Genomic DNA, 19,025 nt, shown 5'->3' with positions numbered 1-19,025 from the left:
ACCCGTTTCTGAATGCTGTCATACAGAAAGAGCTAAAACATGTTTAGATCCTCACCCCAAAGATTAACACATTGTGAATAATGGCAGACTGCAAACCAAAGAGATGGATTGGCAGGGGAGAAGACAAATGAGGCATCGAAATGTCATCATGCATTCATTCTGTGCATGACTTCCCTATTAATGTGCAGACTCTCCTGTTAATGGAATAAATCTGTACCTCTGGAGCTGCATAAACCATACTGCCTAACACTAGCTCTTTTCACTCCTGTTTGTTGTGGATGCCTGGTTTGACAGCTTGAAAACAGATGTTCCCTTTCTTCCAATCACTTTCTTTTCTCATTTTTCAAATTGGAAATGGTATTTTTCATTCCTTGCATGTTTTTTAATCTGGCATTCTTGCTTCCAGGGATTATCTAGATGCTTTGACCTCTCTATCTGCCACATCTGGTGTGGGAGATGGGGAAAGCTCTTTCACTGAGAACTTCTTGTAACAAAATTCAGATTAATAGTGATGATTTCATAGTTTATCAGACTTCATTATGTAGATTTTTACACTAATGAAATAAATATATTTTCTATTTCTACATGGATATTTTTTCTGCTGTATTCTGATAGTCCATTTTTGTTCATGCAGACCAGGTAATTATCTTGTAATTACTGTAATTCCACCACAACTTACTTGGTCACCTAGTTGTGTAAGTACACTTGCAGACCACTTGAGATCCTTTAGTAATCTGAACTCCTGCTTTTTAGTTTTATTTTTTGGCTGAGGAGCTATGTCCTAACATTTTAAAACCATCTTTACACACAAAGTGCACACAAAGCTTAGTAATGACTACCTCAACTGCTAATGCTGTTGTCGTCAGTGCTTGCCCAGTTAGCTCCTTCCCAAACCCATTTCAGTCAGATTTATTTGTAGATTGTTGTAATATAAAAAAATGTTACTTTCTAGCTCACAGAAACAGAAAATTACTGTATTTAGAGTTGATAACATATTGTGAAAAAATTCTCTAGCATCTCATGTTGGTTTGCTGAATTTATTGTCTGCAGAATTACTCACTATGTAGAGGGCATTTAAAAATGTCCTTTCTGTAGTGACTTACTGATTGTTTTCCTGGTGGTAAATGGCTTTGCACAGCTTCCACTGAAAGCAATGTTCTCCAATAAGTTTTATGGTGGCTTCTCAGGTCAAGGCTTCTATTTCTCCTTCAGATATCTGTGCAGAGTTATTATCTGATGTATGAGCCTGTGACAACATGCAGTATTAATAATACAGCCTGTGGAATTCTAAGTGTGTTATTAACATTATGTGAATAGTAACAACTTAGCCTTCAGTTTTATATGAAAAGCTGCCTTCAGAGCATTAATTGATCCCCCTTTATCTATAACCTTACTAGATTTATGTTACCCAGAGGAAGTATCTCAGTCAGGCTCATCTGTACTATCCTATATTCTGTGCAACACACTATTCTTCTCACATTGGAATCACAAATTACCCTTATTTAATATTCCAGCTTCCCCTTGTATGAGCTTCCTATCGGTAGACACAAGAGTCCTCAGTATTCTTTAGCTGGCCCTCTCAAACCTGTTTGCAGGTATTAATGCTCTTCCTTTCTATCCTGTCACTCACTTGAGCCCTTCATATATAAACCTTAACACAATTTTGTAGGAGTGCATGTACAGGCTGCGGTACCAGATCATTAGTTACTACAAGCGTAGCTCTTGAGACACCAGCTACCGGGGGAGCCTTCCCACAGCACAGACCATATTGCTCTTGTCAGGATTATTGTCATAGCTTATAAGGAAGGCAAGCAATATCTGGCAGCAGTTACACATTATATATTTCTTGCTCATTTCACCTAATAGCTTTTAAAAATGTTTTGAATGCCTAGCAGCTACCATTTTAGTTCTGGGTACTTTTAATATGCAGTTTGATACAGGCTTTTGAGGCATTCTTTTCTCTCATGAACATGCTAATATGTAAAGAAACAAATTGTCTAACTATCTTTTAGCTGCCTCTTAACAAACTTTTAATGCATCATTTAATCATATGCCCCCCACTTTCTTCCCCTACATGTCTGCTGCACTTCCCTCTCTGGTGCAGAATCCTATACAGGAAGACACACCAAAACGTCCTTGATCTCTCTATGACTCCTTAATTCCACTGAAATTGCTTACTTGTTATTGGGAGTGGGTTGTTTTGTGGGGTTTTTTGTTCTTGTTATCCACCTGTAAAAAAAACAGGATTCAATTTCTTGTAACTGACATTTGGGAGGTTTTTCTGTGGAGTTATGTTCAGTTATGGCCTTAATCCATTAAACTGTTGTATGTTAATATTTGGATCAGTTTGTGACCTGAATAGAAAGCAGGCTTTTAGGGGAGCTACCAACTGAACACACTGAGCAGCTCTCTTTGTCCTTGCTTTACCTACTCCACAGACATTTCCTTTCCAATGCATTTTCTTTGAGGATTTTCTGTCCCTGGCGCACACTTTCTCAGAACATTCAGTGAGAGGCATCAGACAGTCATAGCGCAGCATTGCTCTTTGTATAGCTCCATCTGGTTCTTAGGGCTTGAATCAGTCTGAGCTTTACCTGGATCTTAGCCCATCAGATGAAGTAATTTCTCTTCTCTGCTGCCAGAAGTCAGGCTTTCCCAGTTTCCACTTTTTCCTTGTTCTTCCCCAATTTGTACTTCTTCCTTGACAAATTCTCTTGGCAACTCAAGACTGTACAGTTGTGTGATGGTTTAACCCACACACATTAAACAAAAGCTCAGCTGAAGTCAGTCAGAGAAGCAAATGAAGCTGTATTTTACAAGCAATAATGGAATGCAATCAATATCAGTATTTACAATATTATACAGGTATTTACAAAAAGAAAACAGCACAGCAACCCTCCTTGGGCAGGAGGACACTGCCCCACCACCCCCAACCTCTCCCATCCCTTTTCCTTCTGGTTAATTAGAAGGAAAAAGATGAGATGTTAGGGAAAAATTCAGTTAGTTCAAAAGCGTTGTTAGAAAGCTAGTAATGCTTATCTGAAGGTCGTTAGATGATAAGCAGTCTCTCTGGCCAGAGAGGGACAAAATGAAAACATTTTGAAATATTGATTCCATTCCTTTCAATTCAATAATTGTTTCTCTAATCTCCTTCCTTTATTTTCTCCATGATTAAAAGGGAAATATTCCATAACTGCAAAATGTGTGAAGAACATAAAGAGCGTGTTTATGCTGGGGAAACACGACAGAGTTTTCTTTCTCCTCTGTGTTCTCTAAACCAAGGCACCACACCAACAGATGCTTTGTACACTAGTGGTAATTGGAGTGAGTACCTGAGCTTTGTTCATAATTCCTTCATACTTTGTAGGCTTTCTTTTTCATGGTGCTGGGCACCTGCCACATCTCCGCATATCCATGAGTCCCTTACTGCTGCATCTTGTCAACAGGTGGCAGAAACTGCTGAAAGCTGTGCTACTGTACTTAGCTGGTTACAGACATTGCTCTTGTTCCCTGTAAATGTGTCAGCATAGCCCATATATAAACATAAAGCTACAGTGCACAAAAACTAGTTGCAAACTACCATCTGAAGGACCTAAAGGGCAAACAAGTATGACTTTTACTAAGTGTATCTATTGTCTCAAAGACAGACTTGCCCAACGAACCCTCTTTTCTTCAAAGTATCGTTACCATAACAACTTGCATTTTCAAATATAGATAACTGATTTTTAGGTTGAGCCATAGAGAAAAAAATAATCAGTGGACTTTATAGCAAAATCAGGATCAGGGGATGTAACTTCCAATGAAGCATCCGTCTTTACTTTGTTCTCAGTCAAGGAATCATCTCAATTTGGGTTTTGTGCCATGTTGCTTAAAAAACTGCAGGCTATACCAAGAGCAAACAATTTCCTAACATAACATAGTGTCACAGACACCTTTGCCTCTCTCCCATACAACAGCAAATTAAACAGACACTTTGCCCCCTTCACAGACCTTTAAAATAGCAAAATAATCAAACCCAGCAAAGGAGGAGGATGCTCTCTGCTAAGCATCCCAGAGAAAGACCTGGTTTGACTCACATAGCATGTGCAGTGAGGGCTATGATGTGTTTGTTATTCCACCACTCAGTCCTTATGGACACAAGACTCCAGAAGTTTTAATCAGATGTGGAAAAGTATTATCCAGGTTGTATTAGCATATTTGGTGTCCAGCAAGTAGAAAAACAGTAACATGCTTATAACTAGCACCGTTGTTGCATGAAGATCAGGTCATCTCCTGGTTCTTTGGACAGATCTCTGACTGCACAACTGTGAGAGCTTTCCTGTGGGTTGAGGGCAATATGCAACCTTAAACTGGTAACAGACTCACTGGCTAAAAGAATCTCTGCTATGTATTTGGTGCCTGTAATAGAATATGTTCTGTATAAGAAACGTTTATGCAGAACAGAAGCCGAGAATCAGGTCTACCAGATGGACACAGTAACAGGACCTAGTCCTGTGCCATGAGGATGCTTTTCCTGGGGTCTGAGTCCAATGTACAGCTCTGGACAAAGATGCTTATGCTTTGTATGATAGAGTAATCATAATAACAACATTATACTTTCTGCAAATACTTAATAAGTTTGGGGTTTTTTTAAAACAAATTACTGTTCTATGGCCACTAAAAATTACAAATTGAAGATATTACTTAAAATTTAGGTCTGGGTTTTCTTTGATTTATAAGGAAAAAGGGATTTCTCTGATTTTTCTTTTTAAAAGGGGGTGCTTGACATTTTTCCCAGAACTCTTGTTCTTTCCTGGATAGTAACATAAATGGTAATTTTTTGCTACTTCTTTTGGATTCTGGATGTGTGCATTAATTTCTCTTCGAAACTTCATTTATGGCAACTTATTTAAAGCACCTGGATTGTCCTTTCTAAGCAACTGGAAATCTTCAAGGAGTAGGGAACTTCTCGGTAAAAATAAACCCATGTCTGTGTTATGGCAAAGGCCATGTGCACAGCAGGGTCAAAGTGTTCCTATATGTGCTCTCCTGTGTTTCTGCTGGTAAGATAACCTTGCAGAGCTATGGAGAGAGGAAAAAAACCTTTTGGTCTAGACAAAATTAGGCTCATAAGACCTGTAAGTTGGAGAGAAACTTGTCAGGGAGTGGTCCCTTCTGCATTTAGCACACTTCAGCCTGATACAGTGTCTACCTTTAAACTGTATTCAGCAGGAGAACTTGAGAATGCTAAATGCTGTACTGCTGTATCCTGAGTGTAACTCTTCACATCTTTATTCAATAATGAAATATTTGGTTCACTGATAGAGTTTTATTTTATTCAATATTACTCCCAACTATTCTCATTTACTCTGTTATCTGTAATCACCTCATTAGTGAGTTATGATACAACTGCTTTTCCCTCTGTATGGCTTTCTCTTCTCATTTCCCTCCAAATATAGATATTAATAGGTGATGGGAAAATTTCCAACTAGCATCTCTTGCCTTATCTTCAATTTATAATGTAACATTAGACTTGTTCCTCTACCAGATTTTTGGTTTCTGCTTTCCTTTCTCATAGTGTGGAGGATTTGTGTTTTTAAAAGCATTCTGTTTTCACTTAGATTAATTAACTGAGTTATACATACCAAGCTAAACTTGCTTGGTGGTCTGGCCATGAACTTTTTCAAGAGGAGCTGCTGAATGCTCAGGACTTTTAACACTCTGACTTCATTTATAGGTGCCAAGCCCTTGAAAAATCTGTCAAAGCTAGATAGATTGGAAACCATTTCTGAAATGAAATATTTTGAGTTGAAATTCTTATCGACCAGTAGTTTGACAGGAAGTAAAGCCAGTCTTTACTAAAGATAGGTACCAGGAAGACATACTTGAAGCTGTGAATTATTTTATCTACACCTGCTTTTCTACCTTTGTGCAGCATCTGGTAATAGGCAAGGGCAGAGGCAGAGTGCAGGTCTTAAGTCAGCCTGAGATCTGATTCACTCTAGTAATTACTATGTTCTGAAGCCGTGAACAATGTGGGGAATCTGGCCTTCAATGACCAAATGTCACTTCTACTATTCTTGCATATCTTCAGATTGTAGTTTAGGCAGAAATTATGTTGTCCCACATATCCAGTATGTGAGACTCTGAGAACAGATGGAGGGTTTCTCCATGACTTTCATATATTTGGTTAGAAACCCTACATGACTTTTGTGTATACAATGTCTTATTTCTTCTCTCCTAGAGGTGACACATTACAATCATTATTTGTTTATGTGGTGCCATCATGAGAGTGTTTGGCTCTTCACTAGTTTTACATATGTAAATCAATAACTTGTAATTACTTTTGAGAGTGCCTTTAGGAAATAAGGAAATGAGACTTACAGATTCAGATGCCCTGTTTTAGAAATAAGTTGGAAGGCATCATGCTATGGCCCTGTTGGAACAGATGTATGCAAAATGTACATGCCACATGTGGGCTATCTATGGAACAACAATATTAAAATTTTAATCAAAGTCTCCATGCATTTCCAAAGTATTAAAGAGCAGATTGTTAGGCGTGTAAGTAGGTCACACATTTTGTTGAGCGATTGTGCTTTGTCCTTAGCCATCTGGCAACATGAATCAACGTCAGCTGGATGCAAATATAACCCTGCAAAGGTGACCTTGGTAACAGGATTGGTGCACTGAGCAGAGACTACAGGAGAGTTACCTGCAAGCACAGGAACACTTAAGGGAAAAGCTAAAAGTAAGGTTTCTTGACTGTAGGAAATCTTGCTGATCACCACTGCCACTTCAGTAATCTGCTGTTTGTCAGTGGCAGCTACATCTAGTTTCAAACCAGGAATTACTGCGATCACTTACATTTCAGTGAATGACTGCGAATTCATTGAAATTCAAAGCAGGTATAAATGAGGTGGAAGACACCAAATAAAAGTGAAAATGGTTCATAATGGTCAATTGCTGCTAAAAAGAGGAAGTCTAGGTATTATCTAAGAAAGTCTTTTTTGAGGAAACTTAGTTTTTAAAGCGCTGGTTTTAAAAGTCTCTGAAGCTTAACCCAGAATAGCTCAGTGGCAATGACACTATCAAGACAAATTTGGGCATGAGTTTTTAATCTGTGGGCCTGAAATCTAAAATTAATAGAAAACTCCAAAAGGAAAACAACGCTTAGTAAAACTTGCCTCTGTGTGGCCAACTCAAACCAGTGCAGCATTGTTCATGTATTAAAGGCTTTGCTGGAGTGCATAGTTAACTTTGCATTTTGCTGCCTTACTTCAGGTGTCAGGGTTCAAAATTTTTGGCTTAAGCATCTTTCAGATTGGCATGTCTCATGACAGAATTCACTTCTGATGGTTCCCAGTTCTGTTTTGAAACCACTAATCCCACAGAGAAGTTTTGTGGTCTACTCAAGTTTTCCTAGTTGACTGCGTTAACAATGAAGTCAGAGTTTCCCTTTTACGGAAAACAAGAAAGGGGAAAGGCAGATTTATGGATTTGCAGGTTCCACGCTATCTACAAAATAGATTTAACGTGCCAAACCAACAGCAAAGTTCACTTTTACATTGTCCTGAATAAAAGAAACATTTTTCTTCTTAAACAGAGGAAATACTGTGAAGTGTGGAAGCCATAAGGTTTCTTCAGCCTGCATTCCCTGCATTATGACTCATGCAGTTAAAAACACCACTACAAAATAAGAATACAATGCTCTTGTCTGCACACAGGCACCCCAATTTAACATGTGTGTTTACATACTGTGAACTATTTGTCTTCAAAATTCAGAGGTATTTGCTTTCTCCAGTTACAGCCAGGACCTGTTGTAGTTTCCAGCTTTCATCATCTACTACTACTGTAGTTATTCTGAATGCTGAAAACTTTTTATGGGCATATAGAATCTATTCTTGCATAGTAAATGTATTAAACCACTTTTATTGCCATTTCTCTAGTACTAAAGCAAAGAAAAGTTGTGTGAACCTGTTGTAAGAGGGTCAGCATGAGAGTTAGCTGTAAGTTTATGCCTCCCTGCAATAAAGGATGTCAGAGGTCAACATTTAGGTGAGGGTGTAAGAAGTTGTGTTACATTCGATTGACTAACCTGCATGTGTTTGAGGATGAGAATTCATCTTCTGAAAGCCAGCTGGCATTACAAAAAGAGAAACAGCAAATGCTGAAGCATTCTGATAGTCTGAAGCTATTAAGGTCCTCTGAGGATCACTTTTCCAACATATGGGAAAAAGTCTGGTTTAGTACCAAAACCATTCAGCTAAACTACTGTGTCTCAGAGAGTTTGCAACTCACAGCTTATGCCCACAATGGATATGTAAAAAGTACAGTGTCTGATTTTGCTTTAAGCTAATTTTCATTATTTTACATAAGTATTATAAATTGACCCATGACTACAGGCTGCCTTGGGTATATAGAGATTCACAATAGGTGCACAGCATAAGTTATTTTTAGGCATGAAACATCCCTGCCTCCATGAAGAGGGTGGTTATTTGCTTGACATAAACTCACTATGGAAATAAGTAATTTTAGTGCTTTTAACTGGTTTGCAATCATCTTTTTCCACTTTACTGGATTTAAATATTTTCCCAGGTGGATGCACCTGTTTCTAATTGATCACCAAGTCAGACATACTAATGTGATCTCTAGATTCCCATTCATGAGACTGGTTTGATTTCAAAGATATAATTTGGAAGACTTGTACTAACTTCATTATGGATATCATTGGGCCCCGGATAAAGTCATGGTCCCTCCTGAGACCGTGAATTCTTAGAGTGTTCTAAAGATCTCAGTCTGAATGGCAGATGTTTGCATCAGTGCAGTAGCAATTTCCTAGGGTAGGAAACCTGGTAAGGTTCTAGCACAAAATGGTGAAGTTGGATCTCTTCAGATACTATTGTTACAGATTCATATACAGAGCAGAACTTGAAATTCATTAAAGCCAGTAGTTTTAAGTGCATGCTTCATATAAAGGCATGCACTGTCTGGCAGAAAATGAAGGGAACAATAATTCTCTAACAATGCTAGAGACTTTTGGAGCAAATGAAATTGCAAGCAGACATTCAAAATGCCAAACATCTGTAACAACTGCAGATGGGGAACATTTGTGATCATGCTTGTGTAGATGTATTCTCAACCATCTATGAATCTATGAATTTGATGGGTTTAGACAATCCTATTTAGAAGCCAATTGAGTCAAACTTTTTAATTAAGAAAGTTAATTAGAAAATGTCCTTAGATATTAAGTTCCTCCCTTGACATACTGTAAATAATAAGTTGTATCAGAAAACAAGTTGAAGATAAACAAAGAACTGCTTCAAGTGTTCAAAGAACAGGAACTGTTTAGTCCTCTAAACAACAAAGTACATTTTGGCAACACCTGCATTAACATTTATATTCATTTTATCATTATTAATTTGATTTTATTCTTCTAGTAAGCACAGATAAAATAAATGCTATTGCAAATATTTGCTTGCATTCTTATCACCTCCCATCATTTCATCAGTGGTGAGTGCTGTGGAGCAGCCTCAAAACTGACCCCAGCTGAGGCAGCCCCTCAGAGTCCTGAGAAAGTTGTCATTTAAACAGCAAGAGAGTTGCAGCCCTTCTCCTGGCAGAGGTGGAATAGGCCCCAGGGGGGAGGTAACTGCCCACTGTCACATTGTAATTCCCTTTCCTAAGAATATGCACTACTGGTTTTACTGGCTTGCTGAGTGTGTTGGTGTACTCAAATAAATGAGGTTGAAGGGAAGCAAAGCATTGTTGTTGATCAGCTTTCACAGGCAATGTATAGATTCGCATTCTGTCGTTGCTTTCGGAACTGTATGCTGAGTCAGCTAAGTAGCCCCCAACTTTCTGTTTTATTTATGGCCCTGCCTGTTAATTCCAGTTGGCAACAGATTACATTAATGCACTTAACTAATTTAGCAACAGCAACTAGCAAGCAGATACAGAATTTGCTCAACCGTACCCACAAGAATGGCATCATCTTCAGTAGGGAAAAGGAGGATTACTATCTGCTTTAGCTACACCGATTTATGTTATCCATAAATTTTAATTGACATCTTCCTGAAAAAAAATTCTGGAGCCTGAGTAAATTTGAAACATAACAAGAGTAATTTAAGCCACTTATATTTTTGCATATGTAATGGGACTCCCATCTCTTTGAGAAATGATAGTGTTCATGAATTTGCAAGGCTCAGTGCAGGCACAGAGGCTCTAAAATGCTTGGTTCTGTGTGGGCCTCTCACAGAAAGACAGTCTCTGCCCTAGCTGCTTCCTGAACACAGTTTTCAAACTAATAAATTACATAACACTTAAATTACAAAAAAAAATTTGAAGTACTTGAGGTTGCTCAGCCTGGTCTAGTAGAAGGTGTCCCTTCCCACGGCAGGGAAGTTGAAACTTGATTATCTTTAAGGTGCCTTCCAACCCAAGCCATTCTGTGATTCTACTTCCTTTTTTTAAACCTAGCGTGGTGGGTTGAGGGGCTGCTCCTTCCACCATGGGCAAAAATTGAGACTCTGACAAACGGATTGCAAAAGTGGTGGAAAGTTTAAATGGAAAAGCAGTGGAAATTTTACAGAGAAACACAAGCACAGTGACAAAAGAGAGATCCCAAAGCATACCCAAAAGCATCTCATCCCCACCTGAGAGTACATGCTAAACCCCCAGGGCTCTTTCTTCCCCCCCTCCCTGTTAGGCTAATCTCAGCTGGCCAGATCTGAGATTGCCCTTCCCCCTAGCCTTGGGCCTAGCCAGGCCCGATAGGCTGTGAGATAGCTCCCCCCCATTACCAGGCGGCGGTGAAGGAAGAAAGAGGAAGTGTGGGCCCCCCACTGATGGTTTTATAAGGGAGCAGGGCATTATGGGATGAAATACATAGTTTCCCATGTCCACCCCCTGGGCTGGACCCCTTGGGACACCACAGGTGTGGCTTGTGTGGTGGCAACAGCAGGCACTCAGCCTGAACCACCACACCTAGTGAATATACATTCAGCATGACTATTATCCTATGTTTTTATATTGTGATTAACTCCTCCAAACACTTTAAACATCCAACAATTAAAAAATTAGTAAGGGGCATCCTGGGATAGCAGTTTGAATAGGCATTTGTGGGGTGTCAACAAAAATGCTAGTAACAAAGTGGACACTTAAAAATCCAGGTACTTCTGACAGTGTAAATCCACAGGCCTGGGTTTTATGTAGCATTGACATTTGTTGTTGTTTGGTAAAACTCAGTGCAATATTTTAAAACCCAGTAGCAGCCTAGCACCAGTCATTGCAGTCTGTTTGGCCTGGTGAATAAGAGCTTTTACACTTATTTCTGGCTTGAGAATTTTATCTATTGGTCCACAATTGGCACAGCTTTAGTCTGGATCTTAAAACTACTTTGGAATGATACTGCTCTCAGAAGAGCCTCACTGTAACTTTTGAGAATTCAGAATCCTCCAGAACATTTGCTTATGTTCTCTTTCATAATGCTTACTAGTTTCAGTTTAAACTTAATGGAATATTCCATAATTCAGGACCACTTTAGTATGTTCTTAGCTGTTCCCATGCTTGTGTTCTTTTCTGACATAACTATGTCCCAAAAGCAAAAGAATTGGACTGTATCTACCGCTACAATCAGCTGAAATCATTTTTGTATAGAGCTGACAACAGAAGTATGGGTGGATAAGGTCAAACCCAGATGCTGCCTGCAGATATCCCTTTGGCACACAACTACAGTATTATTCTCTTCAAGGCCAGAAAGGCTGGGTGGTCCTCAAATTTACATGCCAAGAAAGAGTTACAGTCTTCTGTGCTCTTTGCTCCTCAGGCTGAAGATAAAAACCACAGTTAAGCTGTTCTGCTTTCCATAATGTTGAGAAGGCAAATCTCATTGAATGTCTCCTGGTTTTCCTTCATTACCTCATCTCACTTTGGCCATTTTGTCATTGCTTAGAGTAGCTGTTTTTATAAACCTTGGAATTAGGTGGTAAGTCTAGATAAAGTTCACCAGCTGAGTCAATAACACAAGGGGCTTGTAGCTAATTTTTCAGGGTTATATGATGGTTGGAACAGGAAATCCATGATTTTAATTAGCAATAAATAGGAAGTCGTCTGCTGTGAATTGATCTTAAACAGGTAGTGCTGTACTGAATTAGTTCAAAATAAGTGGGATTTTCCATTGAGCAAATTGATATTAAGGCATTTTGAGTTTATTAACAGTAGCTGCATTATCTGTCTGAGGCTGACTTGGTTTCTAGAAAAGAGTGAAGATGAAAATCTGTTCTTAGAAACAAACAAGTGTTCTAATGAATGGAGCACTGGGGCAGAAAGGACTTCCCTCTTGTAGTCATTTGATATGACATTTTCTTGATGTTTTGTGTAACAGATTCTTTTATCTAACACTTAATTAGGAAAAGGATTTGGATTTTGACCATTCTTTGGAAATAAATCTCCCTTTACTGCAGGGAGAGGTGTGCAATCTGCTGTATTTAACATAGAGTGTTACATTGCCTAAGCTATCTTCCTAGCTCTGTAAGACAAGACTACAGTACTGCTTTCAGATTCTAATAGTATCAAAATTTGAAATAATAACTTTACATTTCATACAGTTTTGCAGAGCAAAATGACTTACAGAAAGTTGCAAAGGAAATCAGTTTGTCAGATAAGATGACTGAACTATTTCATTTGTATGAGGCATTGAATCAGAGACATCATTTGCCTGATATTTATCTGGCATTTGCTCATAATCATTTCAGAGATGTTATTGGTATCACTTTGAATACGTACTGGTGTGATTTGGAATAATGGTTTGGGAAAGAAGAATAATTTTCTGTAATTTGCAGTCTTCCAAATTTGGGTGTCATTTATGGAAAAGCAATTTGTGTCTCACCACCAAGATCAGAGGACTTGGTCCTTTAAGGCCACTGAAGGTACTTTGCTTACAAAATCCATGTATTAACACTTTAAAACAATCAAATAATGCGGTACACTTGCTAAACTGGAGCAGCAAGTATATTTCACTGAAAAGATTCTGAGCTTTACTCTCTTTGACCTGTTTACTCTAAGGACAGAGGGAAGACTGAGCCATTGCTGAGTACTGCTGCAGGCTGTGTTCTTACAGAAATAACTTAACTAGGTTAGGTGATGCTTAACTAGGCATCGGACAAGTAGTTCCAGTTTTGGGTACTATATACCTTATTTTAAAATTAATCATTGTGCAGGCAGAAGGTCATTTTTAAGATGGAGCCAAGATGATTTCTTAGTTTTGTGGTTCACCTCAGGGAGCCAAAGTCATTCCCAGTCCTACGTACCAATACATATATATCATATATGTATATATGTGTGTGTGTGTGTATATATATATATATAGATAGATATCGATCTTTGTATCACTTGAGTTTTGAAGATTGAGTCGGGTTAAGCATTGCTTAATAAGAATTCCTGAAATACTGAATCTGTATCAAAGGAATATGTGATCTAAACAAAGTCTTTATGAGAGGAAAAGTGTCATCGGTAACAGCATTTCTTGCATAAGGTCTTTGACAGCTTCATACTCTCCTGTGATTCAACAGCTTTTGTGACCATGGATTTTTTTCTGTATAGGAGCCTTGATACTCAGACAAGGATCCAGCTTTACAGTAATGGGACTGTTATAAGACAGCTAAAAAGGCTTCATTACCAAACAGTACAAAACTTCTGCCTAGCGAAAATACAGTATGCTTCTGTATTTCCTTTCTTCATTTAGCCCACTCCCAAGGGTAATTTAAGTCTCTCTGACTCTTTCATTCCCTGCATTTTAGAACTGCTGGTGAACCCCAAGATAATCCCTTTCCAACCTGCCCTTCTGGATTAGTCATAGCAATACTGAGTCCCTTAGCATTCTCTTCACTTCTGTAGTGAGTTTGACTTTCAGATGAGTAGTTGATTCACAGGAGTTGTCTGACTACCTCTCAGACCAAGGAAATTTGCCATATGCTTCCAGGGAGCAGGGAGTGAACTTTTCACGCATTCTGACTGAAGCCAGTAGCAAAATTCAGACTGACTTCAGTGGAGCAAGGCTATCCCCAAGATGGACAAGTCTTTGAGGCTCTCAGTTCAAGTCATCCACTGAGACATTCACAGAATCTTGTCAGTCGCATTATTGCGGTGCGTTGACTCTTTATGCTTGGCCAGAGGAACATGAACTGTGGACTAAAGAGTTCCAGATTGGACAGTCTGTATCAAATATTCATTATAGTAATGGATACTTGTGCCCAAGAAATAAATTTCATTCCTTTGATCTTTGTCTAGCTTGCAAGCTAATAAGTGTTATTATAATATGGTCAAGAATGTCAGTGATACTCTGCCTGGACCTTTGATTGAATTTTGGGAGTTTTGGAGTTTTTTGAGCTGGAAAGTATGTCTTTTGGCATGTATGGAGATGTTGTATAATAGTATTTGGATTTTTACAAGAGAGTATAATAAAAGTAATCAATAGGAAGTGGGAATGGAAATGTACTTGTCCAGGAGGAGAACCAGGAGTGTATATGAAGGCTATTCTTGCTGGAGTTGGATTGTGAATGTGTATCTGAAGAGTTAAATTGCATGGTGTTGGGTTTTAGTCACATTGTTGTTAAACCAGTGATTGTCACTGTCATGCAGTAAAATTAATCAGAATTGATTTTACTGTTTCACTGAATGAGATCAAAGCCAAGACTATTTTATTCCTCCTGCATTTCTTCCTCCATCTATCTACTTCACAGTCAGTCTCAGATCAATTAATAAGCAAACCTACAATGTGCATTGTCTTTGTCATAGGAACGTTCAGGATCTTTTCTGATCTATTTCTGAGAATAGAACAAGAATTTCACAACTTTCAAATTATGAATACAAGTTGCTAACATAAATTGTATGTTCTCTTTCTGTGTTGCCATGAGCTAGATTTTGTCTTCAATGTCTGTTTGTGCAACCTTGCTGTAAATTGCACCTTTCTGTCCCCTTTTTCCCTTGGTTTTGCAAGTTAGTCTTCTGTTTGTAGACACCTGTGCAAAGAACACTTTTATGTGAAACACACCTAGCACATTATTTTGAAGATGAACTCTGCAACACACAACACAGCTGGAAACAAGTTTTGAAAAGGAACCATGGCTTAGTAATTTAGGCCAGTTTCTTTGATAAAGATGAAGAACCTTGCTTGTTCCATGGATTTATTAATGGCCAGTATATACTGATTTCCAGATGGCTTTTTTCCCCCCCCTCAGTTTAGTGGCCAGTGAGCACTGCTTGCATTTTAGTCAGCTACATGGACTTCCATCAGAAGTACATCCCTCCAGTGTCACCACAAAAGAAGTACCCTTTAGCTATCTGAACCCTTGGTAAGAGTAATATAGTACAGAAAGAGGAGGAAAAGCTAGGTATTAATGTTTCATTTCTAAAAGTCTTAAGTCACTTGAATTGCACCATTGCTTGAAACTTTTCCATTTCCACTCAACTTGCTTTTAAAAATAAATCCTTTCTTTAACATGGTGATTTTGTGGTCTCAGAAAATACTGTATGTGTATGCCAAAGGCAGAGCCAACAGCAACACATATAAGTTGCTGAATAACTGAGAGAGTTATGAATTATTAAGAGAACTACATGATGTTCTGTGAGGCAGCTCTCTTGTATAGGCAGCATTCCCTTTTTCTTCTCCCTGATACAGTACACTTGCCTTCCTTGCATTTTTAAAGACTCACAAAAGATAGTTGTGAATATTAGTCATATTAACAACATTTGATTGGAAGTGTTAGGTCAGCACAATTTATGGTGGTGAATGGTAAGATTCTGTGACACATTTCTTTGCACTAGCAGGAATATAAATCTGGGTTAATTGTGGCAGTAGTTCTTTACGGTAAAGTTACAATAAATTGGAGAACACAACACAGAAATACAAAATGCAGCTTATTTACGACCCTTTGCATTAGTGAAGACACATTCAAGATCATCAGATTAACCAGAATATATTCAAATTCAGTATTTTAAAAGCTTGAACTTGCACTGATTGGTTTCTGGACTTTTGGTGTCTGATGTCTCCAGAAAACTGCATTAGGTAGATATTGACTCTGAAGAGCAGATAGTGTCTTGACACTTCCCCTGTCATTTGTGTTCTTCTACACTCTACTTCTTGTCTGTGTCTTCTGTAAAATGTTGCCCAGTGCTAATAAAAGTAGTAGATAATGGGCTGCTTAGTTATGATTTGGGGAACTATACCTATTTTCTGTACTGTATTATTTCTGCATTAGAGATGTCACAAAAAGTTTCTTAATGTCTGTACATACATACAGAAAAATAGTTCTCACACATGAATAATGAAGCTCCTTGGGGACTTTAAAGACCAGATGATTATGACAACTATGGTCACAACTATCAGAACAGAAAAGAACTTGAAATTCAGTATTTAACCCTAGTATTTCTCTCTGACTTTCTGAAGCTACAAGGCAATGCCTGGAGCTCCAAAACTAGTGAGCACCCCTGTAGTAAATATGTGTGCACAATATATAATACACATCTGCTACACTAATGTAATTTGGATTGGGGGTATCCTAATGGTGCAAGTGCACAGACTACATTCTTACAAACTCGATATCAAGAATACAGGTTTGGAGTGGTGTGGACCCTGCTTACAGCTAAGTAGTCATACCTTCTAAACTGGTAACTTTATATCTCTGTGGAATTCATGCTATCCAGATATCTCTGTTACTTTCAGTGGACTGTGTTTTGGTAAACAATCAAATGGAAAGTCCTGAGTTTGCTGAAGTAGAGTGGCTGTTTTGTTATCATGTTTGGATGTTGCCTTTTTTGAAATGTTTACTTAATTTTAGCCTGATGTTCATCCTCCAGGTAGGTGAAATCTGCAGATTGACAAAGGCGTGCTTCCTTTGTACACCCAAATCCCAGCATATGAGCATGAGCCAACACATATCTGCAGTCACGCACAGGCAAAGTAGACATACACTTTCACAACCCAAGATCTGTCCTTTAACAAGGAAGCTGGCTAAAAATGGTGCCAAAAATGAGGAAAAGTAACCACATTGCACAAAGTAAGGAGTTTAGCAAGAGGATGCTCCATAGTGTTTTCCAAGACTGGTTTTAAGCAAGTTTCTAATCAAATCTTAACCTGCCATCAGTAGTTACAAGCCTCACTGAAGTAACTAGGCCAACATCCACAGTAACAAAGTGTGTGCTGCAGATGTATGTAATTTTGTAAAAATTGCCAGTTTTAAGTAAAGCCCTTTATCAGATTTGTCTGTCAGTGGGAGCACAAAACCAGTGAGGCATACAGATCAAAGGGACAGAAAACTGAAATGCATCAGAAGTGATACGGAACTATGCAAAACAAAGTAGCTTTCTTTTTTTCACTTTACATTTCACCTTCTTGCTGCTACATTTTTTCTGCTACAAGCTGTCACCTTTTGCTTTCTCAGTTAATAGTTTAGATTTATTTTGTATGTCAAAATGGTAGAAGCCACCACAATCACTGGCACCCATTTCCTGGCCATCTTATACCCAGCATGTGTCTTGTAACACCATTTGTGTCAGTGTTAATGCAGTAGCTTTATAGCCCACTGCTACCAAGATGAGAAAGAGTTCATGGTGAAAATAAATAAAATGGTTTTGTTCATGTGTTGCAACACAATATGAGAGGGTGGCATAAGTTCCCTTACACAGGATCTCAATCAAAACCAGCCACATTGTTGGCTAATTACATTTTTGCCTGCCATTGTGACTCAATTAGAAGGCTTTTATGGATCTGCATGGAAGTAAAATGAGGACACAGTGCTCAAACGTATTGTTCTGCATCTTTACCCATGACCAAGGAAGTGACTCAATAATTATATTCAGTTTAAGAAAATGCTGTGAGAGGAAATGTTTTGTAATAAAGTATTACTTCAGTTATTAAGGTATTTAATCCTTAAATATTAAATGAGAAACTTTGTTTTGTGCTATCATCTATTTCTATTTCTTTTTAAAGGTTTCAATTTTCAGTTCCATTTGTAAACAAACCTGACAGCTGAGGCAAAATACAGCTCACCCCAGTGAACCTGCCATTATGCCATGGCTGACTCACAGCTAATATCACCGTGTTACACTGGGTGCCATTACAGCCCTGACTCCCAAACAACGTAAATGAAATCCTGTCATGAATACTTGATAGAGTGTAAAATAAATGATGTGGGAAGTGTCAAGGTTTTAGTGGCACCAACTGTACCATAAAAAAGCTGTGATTCGACTTCTCCAAACAGAACCAAGTTCAGCAATATACTCCTGCAATTATTACCTATACAAAGCAGTAAACCAGTTAATCCTGAAATAACACTTATTTTACAGTAAAACAATTACCACAATAATTTAACACAACAGTGAATGAAACATACTGCAGCCACTTGAAAATGGCATGGCAAATGCACTTAGCAAGAACCAAAAAGTCACCCGTTTTTTTTCAGTTCTTGGCTATTATTTCATAGCCATCTTCTAGTAACTGCACAAAGCCAAACCTCTGTGTCTTTCTGGTTGCTGATAGATTGCCTCCAGGACTTCTCTGATGCAAAACTTAGACCTCTCTAAGAAAGAGAGTTTTAAGTCAGAGCACTCAGAGTGGTAGCATGTGATGAACCACAGCTATCCCAGGGAGTCAGCTTGGAGTAGCACATACCTGCATGCAGGACATCAGGGTCTTCTAAGTAGATGTGATAATCTGACAATCCTGCTGTTCTTTTGACCTACCAAAGAGAAATATGAGCAATATTGATAAACCAACTCAGGATGAAGGCAAATGAACAGTAGTTACACTTCCAACAGCAGCATGTCACCACACCTTGTCCTGCTCAGGCACTCATACAAGACTGACTCAAAAGGCTATTTGGTGAAGGAGCAGCACCACTCTTGTAAACACTTGATGATGTTCTTGAAGGTTTTCCACCCAAACTGCACTGAATTCATGGGATTAGGCATGATTGCTGTCTAAGGCCTTCCTGCTGCGATAGCCAGAGATACTTCTGCAAGCACGTAATTCGGGTGGCATGTCCAGTGCT

The 19,025-nt window shown here is 38.5% G+C and overlaps 1 protein-coding gene and 1 long non-coding RNA gene across 3 annotated transcripts in view; one reads left to right on the top strand and one right to left on the bottom strand.

The window, feature by feature from the left end:
- PLCB1 (phospholipase C beta 1) overlaps positions 1 to 19,025 on the top strand; it is a 368,463-nt gene that overhangs the window by 325,376 nt on the left and 24,062 nt on the right. The window lies entirely within an intron of this gene.
- Positions 1,106 to 18,710, bottom strand: LOC137448564 (uncharacterized). Its single transcript, XR_010989137.1, has 3 exons — positions 18,647 to 18,710; positions 2,179 to 2,229; positions 1,106 to 1,246 (listed from the first exon to the last, which is right to left on the bottom strand). It is a non-coding gene; the product is annotated as an uncharacterized lncRNA (long non-coding RNA).

This window comes from Melanerpes formicivorus, unplaced genomic scaffold (assembly GCF_026170545.1).
Source record: "Melanerpes formicivorus ecotype bairdi unplaced genomic scaffold, bMelFor1.0.p_v2 SCAF_25, whole genome shotgun sequence".
NCBI lineage: Eukaryota > Metazoa > Chordata > Aves > Piciformes > Picidae > Melanerpes > Melanerpes formicivorus.
The sequence above is the reverse complement of the archived record's forward strand: the minus strand, read 5'-3'. Positions and strand labels throughout refer to the sequence as shown.